The sequence below is a fragment of the Osmerus eperlanus genome, chromosome 10, assembly GCF_963692335.1.
Source record: "Osmerus eperlanus chromosome 10, fOsmEpe2.1, whole genome shotgun sequence".
NCBI classification, from domain to species: domain Eukaryota; kingdom Metazoa; phylum Chordata; class Actinopteri; order Osmeriformes; family Osmeridae; genus Osmerus; species Osmerus eperlanus.
The window spans coordinates 18,097,390-18,113,476 of NC_085027.1; the positions used below are offsets into that span (position 1 = coordinate 18,097,390).

General features: G+C 40.4%; 1 protein-coding gene across 1 annotated transcript in view; it reads right to left on the reverse strand.

Annotated features, from left to right (window-relative positions):
• The window catches only part of kifc3 (kinesin family member C3), a 76,819-nt gene extending 62,753 nt beyond the window's left edge, over nucleotides 1-14,066 (reverse strand). Inside the window, exon 1 of the mRNA XM_062471905.1 lies at nucleotides 13,678-14,066. The gene's annotated coding sequence lies outside the window, so the exon portion shown is untranslated. The remainder of the gene's footprint in view (nucleotides 1-13,677) is intronic.
• Between the last annotated feature and the right edge of the window lie 2,021 nt (nucleotides 14,067-16,087).

Genomic DNA, 16,087 nt, shown 5'->3' on the forward strand with positions numbered 1-16,087 from the left:
AGAAACTATTTGGGTATTGATAGATGGATTTTGTAGAGTTCAATTTTTGGAGAAGTGATACTGTTTTGATGGTTGTTGGATGGGAAGAAGTTTTAGACTTCTCAGGGGCTCAGTGATCAAGCTTTTGTTAATTTAGATTATTTTCGATGGGATTTTTCTTTGAGGTTATGTAATGATAATGGGTCACACTTGTTTAAGGAAGTTATTTTGGTGTTGATAGGATTTAACATTGTGTTAATCACTTCAGTTGAATGAGAGAACAGAACTTTGAAGACGAAGTCAGACGACAAGAAGTCAGTTACCTTTAACTGACCTCTGTGAGAATGTGCTTGTTTATCACTGTGCAACCTTTTTGGAGTCTATTTTGTGTGAGATTCACAGGCAGGTGAAGGAGGCTATTCCTATGACTGGACCGCTGCATGATTTGATACCAGAGGACTGGATCGTGGTGAAGGACCTGAAACGCCTGGTAAAACCCAAGGTGGACGGGGCCATACCAGATTCTCCTGACGACTAATCCGGCGGTTAAGATCGGAGGGAAGAGCAACGTGGATACACGCTAACCATTGCGTGCACCTTGTCTGGAGACGGAAGCAGAGGATACGCGTTCTGCGTAGTACCAAGGAAATTTCCGAGCTGTACGCGAAGTGCAGTGTCGTTGAAAGTTGCCCTGAGCAATTTGATCGTCGTTTGCAATCGATTCGACTAGACTACACCGCCTGACAGAAGTTTGCCTACATTCAACTGAAGATGGCCACTACGGATGCACGACCATGGCATCAGTTCCGACAACCTGGACTTTGTGGTGTACGGGGTACAATGGGTTTTGTCTTGAGACTAGCATTTCTTATGTTAATGTTTGAATTTTATTTTTCTTGATTAATTGTTTGGGTTTATGCTATTGTAAAAAAAGAAAATTGTGGCATTGTCGTGGAAATTTTGGAATACAGTTATAATGTGTGTGTTTCATATATGAGGAATGTGTTTTAACGGAAGTCTAAAGTTGATTAAGAGTCAACTCCATTTGGTAGAGATGCCATTTGCAGTTTATGACACCTGGGGAGGAAGAGACAGCTGGTCTGGAGACAATGGGGATTCAACTGTATTGTTATTGTGATCTGCTGCTCTGACCCTTCCTGTTGCATTGGGTGGGGTTAATCAAATACTTGTTTGAAGTGCCCACACAAAGGACAGTTGACCATTTGACTGCTGAACTCCTGTGGTTTTACTATCTACTGGTTTGGGGAGAGAGGCCACATTAAAGAACCGTGGGAACTTGATATGAAGTCACTGTCACTGAGCAGTGCGGACCAATCACAGAGTTCAGAGGAACCATTTGATCTAAAGTTGATATAATGTAGGGTTTTGGGGTTGTTCTGTATCACTCTGGCGAACGACCTGTGGCTAGCACCTCCTTCGTTAGACTGATCACAAAGTACTTTGTTAAATCTTGATTTGTACAAGCAAAATAAATTTATTGTAACCGCCATCTCTTGACTATTCAAATCTACACAGTGCCGCTAGAATTTTACCATATCAGTTGTTACGTCAATTATTAATTGGCAGCATTTATGCCATTTAGAGCATACTTTGAGTGTAAGGTGTCTTTAAGTAGCCTAACTTTATTGCTTTAGGGGAAATAGGATGAAAATATGTGCAATATTACATTAGCTATTAGACTATTACAGAGGGGGGTGCAAAACACCTGGGAATAAATACATTGATTAGAAAAAGGAAGAAAAAAAGAATACATTTTTTTTTTTTTTGGAGCACCCATTTTGACCCAGGAAAAACCCTGATTGCGTAATTCATAAAAAATAAAATAAATAAATAAAAAAAACTTTGAAACAAACGACTGTAATAACGCTTTCAACGGCAGTATTTCAGATGGAATCGCGATTCAAACAGTACCCTCTGCCAACTGAAAATATGCCCCCAAAAACGTAAATAAGCTTGACATCTATTTAGGGAGAATTGGCTAATTCAAAAGAGGATTGCTACGAGCAAGCTAGTTGCGGTGGCTAGCCAAACTTAACTGAGTGAGGGGATTGTTTGAAAGCGCCGGAAATGAGAACGTTTAGGCTGTGGCACTGAAGCCAGCGACGCACCACACAAGCTTGAGTTTAATACATTATTTAATGTTACATTACTTACTGCACATGCAAGTCTTGATTTGCTTAAATGTACATGTATGATGCTGTTAGTACACCACGGCACAATACTCGCTGTGCAACAGCACATCTATGCACGTTGTATCCATGCGTCGTTGCTAACGTGTGCTGACGTTGTGACGTAGGCTAGCACTGAGTACCCTTTGTTGACACAAGGCACTTTTTGCCACAAAAACTTAAGTTCAGCCTAAACCGTGCAACGGAACGTAAATCCCAATAGAAGCAACGCAATCGAGACCAAGACGAACATTTTGACACCGCCGTTTTCTATGTAGTCCAAATATTGACTGATCCTTAGGGGTGGGAAAATAATAATAACTAGAGAGGGTACAATTTCTGGGGAAATTGTAGGGTGTGCTTGCTGCTTCGGTTGCACAGGGGTCCGTTTTTTAATGACATTTTTACAACTGATATTTCTGTATATTTTATATAAAAATGCATAGGGCCTACTTATTATTTATAAAGATTACATAGATTTAAAAGCATCTTTTTTTTGCTGCTCATTTACAACTCAAAATACGAGTTAAGTGTAGAATGAAATATGATGTCTTCTCATTTCCCCTGCAAGAGGCAGCCTCATAGCTGAATCAACGAATAAATTTGGCAGACCGGTGTAAAAATTGACCTAATCTCTATGACTTAAACGTCCTTTTAAGTTTTCCCTTCTCGTGATATTTTCAGGCATTTAGCCTACTCATATTGCATTCATTCATTAATAAAGAACCCCCTTTGAAGATTATTCTACGACGTTACCGGCAGTAGAAGATGGAATCGCGATTCAAACATTACCATCTGCTAACTGAAAAAATGCCCCCAAAAACGTAAATAAGCTTGACATTTATTTAGTGGAAAATTGCTCATTCATAAAAAGCTCACTGGTAGCGATCATTGTCAGTAACAACGCAAAATGCGATATAGCCCTGTGTGGAGAAGCTGCCCCGGTAAATTCTACTACAGTACACTAGACTACTGCTGTGTTCGTCTTGGTAGCGATTGCGTTGGTTGAATTGGATTGAACGTTCCGTTGTACGGTTTAGGCTGAAATTAATTATTTTCATGAACAGATTGACAAAGTTTAGGCTGTGGCAATGAAGTTCAGGTTAGTAGTCAGATAGTTTCACCTATTGAAAGACTTTTGATTTAAGTAAGGGGAGTGCCGAACATGTTCTGTCGCCGTTTGACTTCCTAAACAGCTGTGTAGATGTTTTTGTAGTGTGTCTCGCGTAAGCTACAGCGTTGCAGTGAGCAACACTGGTTTGAAACCACAGGTAATGATAATTTCACCAACAAATCGTTTACTTGTAATGTAATGTCATAATAAATCCTACAACGAAAATGTATTTGTGAGGAATGTTTATTTTAACGATTGAAAACAGATGCATCATAGACCACTGTAGTAGCTATGTGTTGCCCGGGCAACAGAGGCTAATGTCATGCTAATGCTTCAGTGAAATAGTAGACTACTACTACCGTTTCCGAAAGTAGATGTGGGCCTACTTCCTTAATAATATCAGCTAATATTGTACATTACATTTCACAATTGTGTTTCACATCACAAAGTAAAATTAGTAAATAGTTATCACCCTGGCCTCTTTGCTTGTGGCGTTTCTGCAGCTGCCTTACAGTAAAGCTATAGTTAGCCTAGCTATCCCCCAAGTTAACCCTTTCACACGTAGGTTCTAAATTCCTTGACTGGTCCCCCAGAGTGAGTTTTTTATGCGTGTGAGTTTGGATCAATCTCAACGTTCCAGAAATTGATTATGACGCATTAAAATCGAATTGCTATACAATTTAAGTATTTATCGGTTCACATTTTCCATTGACCTAGTTTGCACCCCGTATTAGTGACGAATACTCCATTCATTGGTTGTTTTGTTTATCCACCTTCTCGTTACGTATTTCTTCCGCTTCAGGGGACTGGCGGAAACCTTCAAAGTAGATATTTTGGCTATTATTCTGGTGACTGAAGTATTTGTATAACTCAAATTATACCACCCATATAGTTTGCACGATACTGAGATGAAAGCATGAACTGTTGTATTTCACGAGGTGATGTTTTTGCCAAACTAGCTAGCTCGTAGTGTAGTAAAGAGTCAATCAACAAGTTAGCTGTTGCTAATTTACTAGGCTATGTTACGTTGTTTGTGTGGTCGGATTATAACGAATACAAAATAATTTGGATACATCCAGTCAGTCTAATTTCATTTATATTCATCGTTTTGTTTTCTCTAGCTGGCTTCCATCTCGTAAACCTTCTGAGTTGGCAACGCAGCCAGTGTTCACAAAATAAGTTACTGGATGGAAGCCAGCTAAACGAAAACAAAACGATACATTACAATCCTAGTAATACGCTAGACTGACTAGATGCACTTGCATTACTTTGTTATAATCCTACTACACAAACTACGTAACATAGCCAAGTAAATTAGCAGCAACTGTTGATCGTCAACCAAATTGAGCTATACTGTAGGCGAGACTGGAACATGACTCCCAGACACCTCGGCGAAAGGCGATCAAGCAAGCTCATGCTGCTTGGATACCTTCAAACCTTTTTGGTTGGCTTCAATTTATCTGGGAAACTTTTCTGGTGAGTAGATTATTTATACCCACAAAATATACACATACCTGTGGCATGATATTGAGACGAAAGCATGACCTGTGGTTGTTTTCCACTATCTGATGTTTTTGCTAGCTAGCTCGTAGTAAAGGGTATTATTCAGGTAACTAGCGATTACTAACTTGCCATTGTAGTGAGGTCCACAAGACCACACGGAGCCAACATCTTGCCACACCTGAAGAGTGATTCAATCACATCAGAATCAGCCCTTGTGACACCCTCAGTATGCTGATTACCCACCAAACGCCGATGCAAAGGAACCATAGAAGGGGGGGGGGGCCTCCCCAATCTACCTAATCAGCCCTCCTGCTAGCTTGCAAGCTTCAAAGGGCCTGATTTAGACAACACGTCTCCAGCGACCATTTGCTATCCGTTTCGGCGGCGATTTGAACAAAGAACATACCTTGATCAGAACTTTTGAGGAAAGTCTTGAGACTTCACCTTTACCACAAGAGTACAAGGTGGAGAATTATGAGAGGGATATTTGTGTTATGTTTGTTACTTTGTTTTAATGTTGTGTTCACTGAAATCTTGATTCTAGTAACAACTCCTTCTTCCTGAAAGATAACCACGTCATTCTTGGTATCTACACGAAGCTATCATAATAAAACAATCATTCAACTATATTTTGTAACTGTACCAAGATGTCCAGAACAATATTTGAACCATCGAATGAACCAGCCAAAGATCAGATCACACCTTTGGTAGGTGTGAAGGAAGGAGGGGGGAGTTGAGAACCCAACTTCCCCCAATCCACATCTGACCCCAGACGGGTCCTCCCTCGAACTGTATAAAGCCCTAAGATGACCATCAATCTCGGACTCCAGCGAAACCGACCATGGCATGAACGCCATCAGGATTGGCGTTCCAAGGACGTCGCCAAGCTTCTCCTGAGATTCAACTTTATAGTGAACGCGTCACTATCTGGACGTTTCAACAGAAGAACCCAAAACGCAATTCCAAATGCGACTTCACTGAGATCCCGCAGACTCAGTCACATGACCCAGCGCAGCCGCGCTGTGACTTCAGATTCTTCAAATGGACCTTTGGCGCAAACCGCCCTCAACATCATTGATCAACCCCTGATCAAACGTAACTATGGCTAACGCTCTTTCCTCCTCGACATGGCATTGGCGTGAGCTCTGTTTATGATTTGTAAGGATGTAATCACTGACTGTACAATTTCTGCCTTTCTTTAAGTTAGACCATTTCATTCTGTTCATTGAAACCAATCTCTCATATCAAACCCATAATCCAACTTTCATAAGATCTGTTTACCTTACTTGAATAAATTCATTGTAAAGATATTTTGACGTGCGTGTTCACTGATGTTACGATTGGCTCTACTCTTAGAACGAATTCATTCCTTAAGATTAGACTGATTATTACGAAGGCTATTATTTAAATATTATTCAATAAGGTTTCCTCTATCCCTTTAACAATAAGAGGTGGTGCCCCAAGAACTACATACTTTATTATAAATTAAGTATTGCTAATCTTAAACGAGCAAACCCCGCTACATAATGGCGCCCCGTGTGAGGCTAAGATAGATTGAAATGAGCAATCGTAACTTTTGTGAAACGAACTGTTAAAATAGAGCGAGCTCTAACTGTATGTAGCACCATGTATTTAATACTACTGTGCCTGGGCTACAGTGGCTGTGTGCGTATTCAATTGTTTTTCGTGAAATAGCTGCTAGTGTGTGTGTGGGACCAGCTAGCTCAAAGGAAGCGGCTAGGTTTGACCGGAGGTACGCGCGTGCTCAGAAACACCGCTGCCCCGACATTTACGTTGTAATCTGCCTCGGCCAGCTCTTCACGGAAAGTAGCATAAGAGCCTTTATTATAGCCTCTATTTTAAATAGTGTAGCTATTTGGTTAAGTGAATTAACCAACCAACTAATACGTTGGTGCACATGTCTAGTTCAGGGAAACAGACAGTAGTGCTTAGTCCTGAAGGACTTTTGTTTAGAAGCAACTAAACAACGCAGTTCTGTACACGTAACCTACCGCCACCACGAGTGTGTGTGTGGGACCAGCTAGCTCAAAGGAAGCGGCTAGGTTTGACCGGAGGTACGCGCGTGCTCAGAAACACCGCTGCCCCGACATTTACGTTGTAATCTGCCTCGGCCAGCTCTTCACGGAAAGTAGCATAAGAGCCTTTATTATAGCCTCTATTTTTAATAGTGTAGCTATTTGGTTAAGTGAATTAACCAACCAACTAATACGTTGGTGCACATGTCTAGTTCAGGGAAACAGACAGTAGTGCTTAGTCCTGAAGGACTTTTGTTTAGAAGCAACTAAACAATGCAGTTTCTACACGTAACCTATTATGCCGCCACGATAGCTTGTCGAAAAAAGCATTGACTATTCCCACAGCTAACTGTGTTTTAAAATAACAGTGGTTGCCAAACTAAAGTTACATTATTAGATGCAGTTCATCAATGTGGTTTAGTTACGTTGACTTCAAGAAGCTACTTAGTAACTATAATTGTGTAAAGTATGTACTATAATTACCTTGTACCTTTATTTGTTATTTGTATACGTCTTTGGCAGTCAATTGTAACCATAACCTAAATGAGTTTATTGAAACTAGTTTGATTTAAAAAGATTGGAAAGCCGACAACTTTTCCCTCATCTAGACCCCTAGTCACAAAGCTTCAATTGCTACGGCCATTGTAAGCCACTTCAAGTGCCTCTTTTTGTTTCAATAATTTCCTCTCAACCTTTTTCCTATGTCATGTCATAGCTTAATCACTCATAGCCATGCCAATGTCTGGGGAGGGGGGGTGACATGCTGTTACGCTGCTGTGGTCTTTCTTCTCTTGTCTTCATGTCAACAGTTTCATCGACGACGGTCTATGAAAGTTGACATCCGGGGGGATGTAGTGAGGTCCACAAGACCACACGGAGCCAACATCTTGCCACACCTGAAGAGTGATTCAATCACATCAGAATCAGCCCTTGTGACACCCTCAGTATGCTGATTACCCACCAAACGCCGATGCAAAGGAACCATAGAAGGGGGGGGGGGGGCCTCCCCAATCTACCTAATCAGCCCTCCTGCTAGCTTGCAAGCTTCAAAGGGCCTGATTTAGACAACACGTCTCCAGCGACCATTTGCTATCCGTTTCGGCGGCGATTTGAACAAAGAACATACCTTGATCAGAACTTTTGAGGAAAGTCTTGAGACTTCACCTTTACCACAAGAGTACAAGGTGGAGAATTATGAGAGGGATATTTGTGTTATGTTTGTTACTTTGTTTTAATGTTGTGTTCACTGAAATCTTGATTCTAGTAACAACTCCTTCTTCCTGAAAGATAACCACGTCATTCTTGGTATCTACACGAAGCTATCATAATAAAACAATCATTCAACTATATTTTGTAACTGTACCAAGATGTCCAGAACAATATTTGAACCATCGAATGAACCAGCCAAAGATCAGATCACACCTTTGGTAGGTGTGAAGGAAGGAGGGGGGAGTTGAGAACCCAACTTCCCCCAATCCACATCTGACCCCAGACGGGTCCTCCCTCGAACTGTATAAAGCCCTAAGATGACCATCAATCTCGGACTCCAGCGAAACCGACCATGGCATGAACGCCATCAGGATTGGCGTTCCAAGGACGTCGCCAAGCTTCTCCTGAGATTCAACTTTATAGTGAACGCGTCACTATCTGGACGTTTCAACAGAAGAACCCAAAACGCAATTCCAAATGCGACTTCACTGAGATCCCGCAGACTCAGTCACATGACCCAGCGCAGCCGCGCTGTGACTTCAGATTCTTCAAATGGACCTTTGGCGCAAACCGCCCTCAACATCATTGATCAACCCCTGATCAAACGTAACTATGGCTAACGCTCTTTCCTCCTCGACATGGCATTGGCGTGAGCTCTGTTTATGATTTGTAAGGATGTAATCACTGACTGTACAATTTCTGCCTTTCTTTAAGTTAGACCATTTCATTCTGTTCATTGAAACCAATCTCTCATATCAAACCCATAATCCAACTTTCATAAGATCTGTTTACCTTACTTGAATAAATTCATTGTAAAGATATTTTGACGTGCGTGTTCACTGATGTTACGATTGGCTCTACTCTTAGAACGAATTCATTCCTTAAGATTAGACTGATTATTACGAAGGCTATTATTTAAATATTATTCAATAAGGTTTCCTCTATCCCTTTAACAATAAGAGGTGGTGCCCCAAGAACTACATACTTTATTATAAATTAAGTATTGCTAATCTTAAACGAGCAAACCCCGCTACACCATGTTTAGTCCAATTAAAGCAAACACAATAATTCAGACATCCATTCTATATTGATGGCTATGTTTTGTGATCTCTTGCTACCATCTACTGTCATTAATTTCCGTGTTGATAGAAAATGTATTCCTCATTTATTGTCAGGCCACAGTTCAAGCAAAAATGAGAGGCAAGTGTAATTTGTTTGGAAAATCTGGGCTAGGGCTAGTTGATGGACGACATGTAGAATAAACCAGACTTTATGCTTATTCAATCTAACAACCTATTGAAATGACAAGACGGCAATGTATGACTGTAATGTTTCATAGGGTAATGAAACGCACCACTTGTCATACCACTTGATTGCCTGCTGTTGACCGTTTTCTATATCTTGAACATCTCCCTATAATTTTACAGGTGAATGTTGGCCCGCACAGGTCCCGTTCCAAGAAACAGAACATGACAGCACTGCTGTACAAATTGTCCATGTATAGTACATGGCCTTCTCTCAGGTGTCGAGCAAGTACGGTCAGCACAAAGTGACCATTCCTTGCTGAACATCAACGAGACCGTCAAACACCTAATTCCTTGATGTACCAGCAGCATGTTTATTTTTTTGCAAAGGCTGAAAGCCCATCTCCCATCCCACACCCTCACCACATTGCATAGAGGGACTGTAGAGAGCATCCCAAGGAGCTGCATCACGGCCTGCAGAGGACAGTGAGGACAGCTGAGAAGATAGTCAGGATCTCTCTGCCCTCCCTCACAAACATCTATACGAAATGCTGCATCCCCAAACCCACACGCATTGTGGACAAACCCATGCATCCCACACGCTCCTGTACATCATCAAACTCAATATTTTTGCATATTGCTGCTACCTCAATAACTGATGTCCATGTATTATGGTATTAGTATGTTATGTTTACATTCAGTTTCCCTTGCACTAGCTTACTTGTTTACATTCACAGTATCCCCACTTCTTGGTGTTTTGAGGCATTTGTCACAAATTTCATCTTGTCTTATTGGACCAATTTTATTGACCTAATTCCACACAGTTGTTGTAGTTGTCTAGGTTATGTCTAGGTCCTGGAAGAACGTTGTTTTGTTTCATTGTGTACTGTAAGTATATGATGACAATAAATACCAGTTGACTTGTCATGACAACAGATCCAGAAATCCCAAGCCCTTCATGATCCTGGATGTCCATAGTGGATCCTGTGTAAAGGATCATGTCCTAAACATAGCCAGTACATCACACAACTCAAACATGCTGTACCTTTTTGCCGATATGTTGACGGAAGCTTTGCCTACCCCTACACAGTGTCAAGGTTTTAAATAATTTTGATGTGATATTTTTTATAGCTGTGTGCTAATGATATTCATTGATATGTAACGTGACAATGACGAGATTGTACCCTTTCCTGGACATGTAATTAGCTACCTGAAATGAGTAAAAGGATACGTGTTAAAAATTAAGAAACGTGTTGGTGTGGGCTTTTTAACTTATTAAAATATTTATTAAAATAACTTAGTACTGTCATTACTGTTCCGATTTTTAAATATTCACACAGGTGAATCCACAGTGAATTGATATGATATATTATCGTAGTGTAGCTTTCGAGAAGCTAACTTGGCTAATGACGATAATGTAGGCTGCCATTTATTTTTGTTTTGATCAGTACTCTGCATTGTGGGTGTCAAATGGTCAACGAGATGACCTACTCTTCTCACGAGAAAATACTGAGGTGTACGGGGTCAAGGGGTACATCATCAAGGGTCATATTTGTTGCCGGAAGACAAAAAAATCAAAGATGGCCTCTAGTAGCTCAAAACGAGACGAAAGACAGACGAATGTCAGATGTTTTAGATGCATATTTGTGAACGTATATCTATTATTTCGATCTCTGGTTGGTTGTACAATAGTAAAATCTGTTGAAAGCGATAGCCAAGTCAAGGAAAACGGATAATATTATGGTTTACTAGGTGGCGTGAGTAAAGCGTGAGTTATTTTTGGTTAGCTGTTAGCTAACATTAGCTAAACTAAATTGTTTGAACGTTTTCTTATGGATAATAAAGGTAAACTTTCTCAAAATATACAGTAAATTGAGATTCATGTTTATAACATACGCGTAGGCTAATGCTGAAGAGTTTATTGTTACGTAATAAGCCAAACTGGACATTCTAAAGGACGCGTTCCAACACACCGGTGTGTTGGTACGCTCCAGGGACCAGCCAGGACTCAACACACCGGTGTGTTCGTACGCGTCAAAGGGTTAACAGATGCGAAACGAATGTTCTGCTACAGGTAGTCACGCGTGTTTTCGTGACGTTAGTGACGTAGTGACTTTTGTAACGTCAGTGACTGTGGCTAGCAAATTAGCCACCGTTAGCTTCACTTTTCACCACAAAAACGCAATTTCTACTTAAACCATGCAACGGAACGTAAATAAAAATACAACCAACGCAATCGCTAACAAGACGAACCTTTTGACACCGCCGTTGTGTATGTAGTCCAAATATTGACTGATCCTTAGGGGGGCGAAAATAAACAATAATAAATAAATATATATGTGAGAGAACAAAGGTTGTGCCCTTGCCGAAGGCAAAGCACACCCAATAATATATATGTGAGAGAACAAAGGTTGTGCCCTTGCCGAAGGCAAAGCACACCCAACTAGAGAGGGTACAATTTCTGGGGAAATTGTAGGGTGTGCTTGCTTGCGTCGGTTGCAGGTGGGTCCGTCCTCTAAGTTTTTCCCTTCTAGTGATATTTTCAAGCATTTAGCCTACTCATATTGCATATTTCATTAAGAACACCCTTTGAAACAGCTGCGAACCCCCTTTGAAACAAGCTACTGTAACAACGTTGTCACTGGCAGTATGGAATTGTGATTCAAACAGTACCGTCTGATAACTGAAAATATGCCCCCCAAAACGTAATTAAGTTTGACATTAATGTAGGGGAAATGGCTAATTCAAAATAAGTTCACAAGCTAACAAGCTAGCTGCTGTTGCTCCACATTTCACTGATTGTTTGAAAGCGCCGGAAATTAGAACATTTCTTTTGACATAAAGTTTAGCTGTGGCATTGAAGACAGTACTACACACTGCCTGTGGGCGAGCCGAGTCTGACTGAGGCTAACGTCAAAACAAGCCGCGGTGTCACTCAAATTCCAAGTTTTACACATCACAAAAATATGCTGACCCGCTGGCTATCTTCGCAATCGCCATATCTTTAAAAACACTGCCCTCCTTCTGATTTTTGATGTAGAATTGACCCTGGTACGAAATTAAGAAAATACTCATCAGAGATCGACAACAGCTGACGCAATCGTCAACGGAGGCTGACGGGGCTCTCACGTAGCAAACCAATCACAGTTTTTACAGCAACCTACATTAACATCTCACCATCTGGCTGTCTTCAAAATAGTCATATCGTCATAACATTGCCCTCCTTCTGTTTTTTGGTGTAGAATTGACCGAACTATAAAATTACGAAAATACTAAACTACTATGACGCTTGCATGGCTGCCGCCTAGGCAGTCTCACGGGCGACACGCACTCGCTCAAATTACAAAGACTTTCACGACCGAAATAAAAAATCAGAGATGGCAGTTCCACTCGAAATTGCTTTCTCAACAAAACCCAATGGTTGGTAATTTTGGGGTTTGGCATTTTTCACTCATAATCCAAGCTCCAATTTGCGTGCTAGAACGTCTCTATCACGTTGTATCCATGCGTCGTTGCTAACGTGTGCTGACGTAGTGACGTAGGCTAGCACTGGTACCCTTCGTTGACAAAATACACTTTTTGCCACAAAAACGTTGTAACATCCTAAACTGTGCAAAGTAGTGTAAATAAAAATACAAGCAACTCAATCACTACCAAGACGAAACTTTTGACACCTAGGTTGTCTATGTAGTCCAAATATTGACTGAGGCTTAGGGGGGCAAAAATAAATAATAATAAATATATATGTGAGAACAAAGGTTGTGCTCTTGCCGAAGGCAAAGCACACCCAATAATATATATGTGAGAGAACAAAGGTTGTGCCCTTGCCGAAGGCAAAGCACACCCAATAATATATATGTGAGAGAACAAAGGTTGTGCCCTTGCCGAAGGCAAAGCACACCCAATAATAAGATATGTCAGAGAACAAAGGTTGTGCCCTTGCCGAAGGCAAAGCACACCCAACAAATGCAGTCAAAGCACTGGAAACAGACTCGCGACGTTGGTCGCGTGCGCATCCAAGGTGAAATCCCAGTTTGAGTCGTGTCAGAGCGCGCTCTCATACCTTTCACAGACAGCTCAAATAAAAACGCTGATAAAACACCTTTCTGACACAAGAGGGAACGGTTCGACACGCTTGGAGAATGCCAGAATTGTGAAAAGCACAGCAGTGAATTGGTTCTGCACATGTTGTCAATTACACTGTTTTTGGAAAATCCATTATAACTGGTGAAGCACTCACCACCAAGGGGACTATCATAACCCTGCAAAATGCCACTCCAAGGACTACAGAGTACCAAACACCTATTTAATATTTCAAAGCTATTGAAAGAACTAATATTACGTACAATTTAATCACACCAGACAAAACGCAAAAAACAGGAAATGCGAAGAAGTGCACTTACCGCTAGGTCGCACGCGACCACCGGATTACCACTTGTTTAAAAGTTTAAATAGGCTACTAGGAAATATGATATTTACTTAAAAGAAAAATAAATACAATTGGTTGCGTAGCAGACTTGAAAGTTAAACTGTCCAGGATTGAAAATAACGAAAAGCTGCGTTTAGATATTTTCACCGAAGAAGGGTTAAGTCTCCTTTTAGGCAGTGACTCCAAGACTTCACCAGCTGACTGCACTTTGGGAGACCGTGACGTAAGCGTTTTCACAAGAAAGACACTTCATGCAATTTTCAAAATGTATAATCATTGAGGATGGCCAACCTAGTTTAACTTACTGTACGTTTAGCATGTAACAAAATATGAAAAAGCAGTCGGGACAGAAATATAAGTTGTTCCGTTTTCCAAACGTTTTTCCCGCCGGTACGCTATCAAGTTCACTTTAGTAATCTCCATTTAGTTGGTTGCTGTGTGTGAGACCGGGTCTTGTCAGCATTGCATAATACACTGTGCAAACTGACAGCCGGCTCAATACCTGTAGGCTATATTATAGCCTATATAGTAATGGTAATTCAAGACTCCCTCTCTTTTCCATTCTTTTTGTAAACCATTCCTTCAACAAAGACACATCAATAACCTAATTTGTATTCACAATAAACCAAACATAATTTCACACATTGTTGTGAACATTTCAACAACCACATAGTTAGGCTTTTGCAAGATGTGCTACACGTGTCTTCATACTGGTTTTGTGTGTTCAGGCTATGTCCAAAATCATTATTCAGCTCTGCATTTGCTAAATTATGTGGTCATGGTTTAATATTCAGAAAAGATGTTCTCAGTTCATCAGTATCCATTTCATAAATTTAATACGTTTGGACTGGCACATCCACAACAGAAGTCTCATAAAAACAGCACATGCAGAGTTATTGACCATTATATTGAATTATGTGTTTATCTTTGTCGTTATAGTATTGTCTCTGTGTGTGCTTCTGTGTGGTTGTTGCATTCTAATGTGTGTCTATCCACTTTTACCTGTGTCTACTGTATATGCTACTTGTGTTGTTTTTGTTATTGCCATTAACCGGCCAGCTGTCGTGATCTGGAATAGTGGCTGTGTCATTTTACTTGTCAATGCCTATGTGTTTCTTGTTTTATGTTTTTGTTGTTGTTGTAACTTATATATTGTTTTAAGCCATCGACCTGCTAGGGACTGCAGATAAAAATGAGCCTGTTTGGCTAAATCTGGCACATTTAGATGTTGAACGCTGTGCTCATGTTGATTAATGTGCGTTGTCCCTTTAAATAAAGAAATCAAAGATGTTTTTTGTAATGGTTAACTTCGATAAACATCTAGTGATCCCCTTAATGGCTGGTTCAGGTCTTAGACAGATAGTAGGCTGTATACCACAATAACAACCACCCATCCACACACAAGCCAATTGCTCACATCACCTAAAATATTGCTATGGCCAGCTCCTAGACAGGTCAGAGATAAGAGCTAGTTCCACATATTTACAATAAGCAATTCTCGCCTTTTTATTTGACCTTTTCCTCTATAACCAAAATGGATACAATGAAAATGTCCTTTGACTCCCCACATACACCACACACACAACCATGCAGTGCATATACTCACACAGTGAGCTGACCTAAAAACTCAAATAGTAATTATTAAAACCTATTATATAACATCTCCTGTAGCGACAGACATACTGACCCTCAATCAACTATTGACTAGCCTAACATAGTACAGCACAATAGAAACCAGTTCAGACTACAAACCAAACTAAACTCAGTAGAGAAGTTTACAATCTTTACCTTGATAACTTGACAATGTTCATGATTCATTATATCAGCAAATGCAGCTACAGTGATTTGTAACAGGTTGTTTACCATTTCCCTCAGATAAAAGTAATGTTAATGTCTAGATATGCCAAAACACATGTTTTGTCAATGATTAAATGCTATACATACTTGTCAGTGTTTACTATAGGAACCAACTACATAAATGTCCTCATGAAAGTATACTGGTATAGCTAAGGCCATAGAATCTCTAACACTAGAACTTGGGGCAGAATGACAGGGGAGCTGGGAAAAACATTAAGGGAAATGACTAAATGAAATACAATTATGTAATGTGGGTAAGGGGCTTGATCAAACAGACTGCTTCATGACCAAAAAAGACCATTCACCTGTGTAACCCCACACCCATTTTAATATTATTTGTGTGGCGATTGGTGTTTTTTTGTTTTATTTTGTTTTTGCTCTGAGAGGGCTGAGTAATCTTAGGGATCACTCCATGTTAGGGGCACTAAAGGTAGAGCTGAGATATGTCATTGTAATCCAGTTCTCACTGTCATCCTTTTCTCTCTTTTCTCAGTCTCTTTCAGTGCGCCGTCTTCATCTTTCTCCTT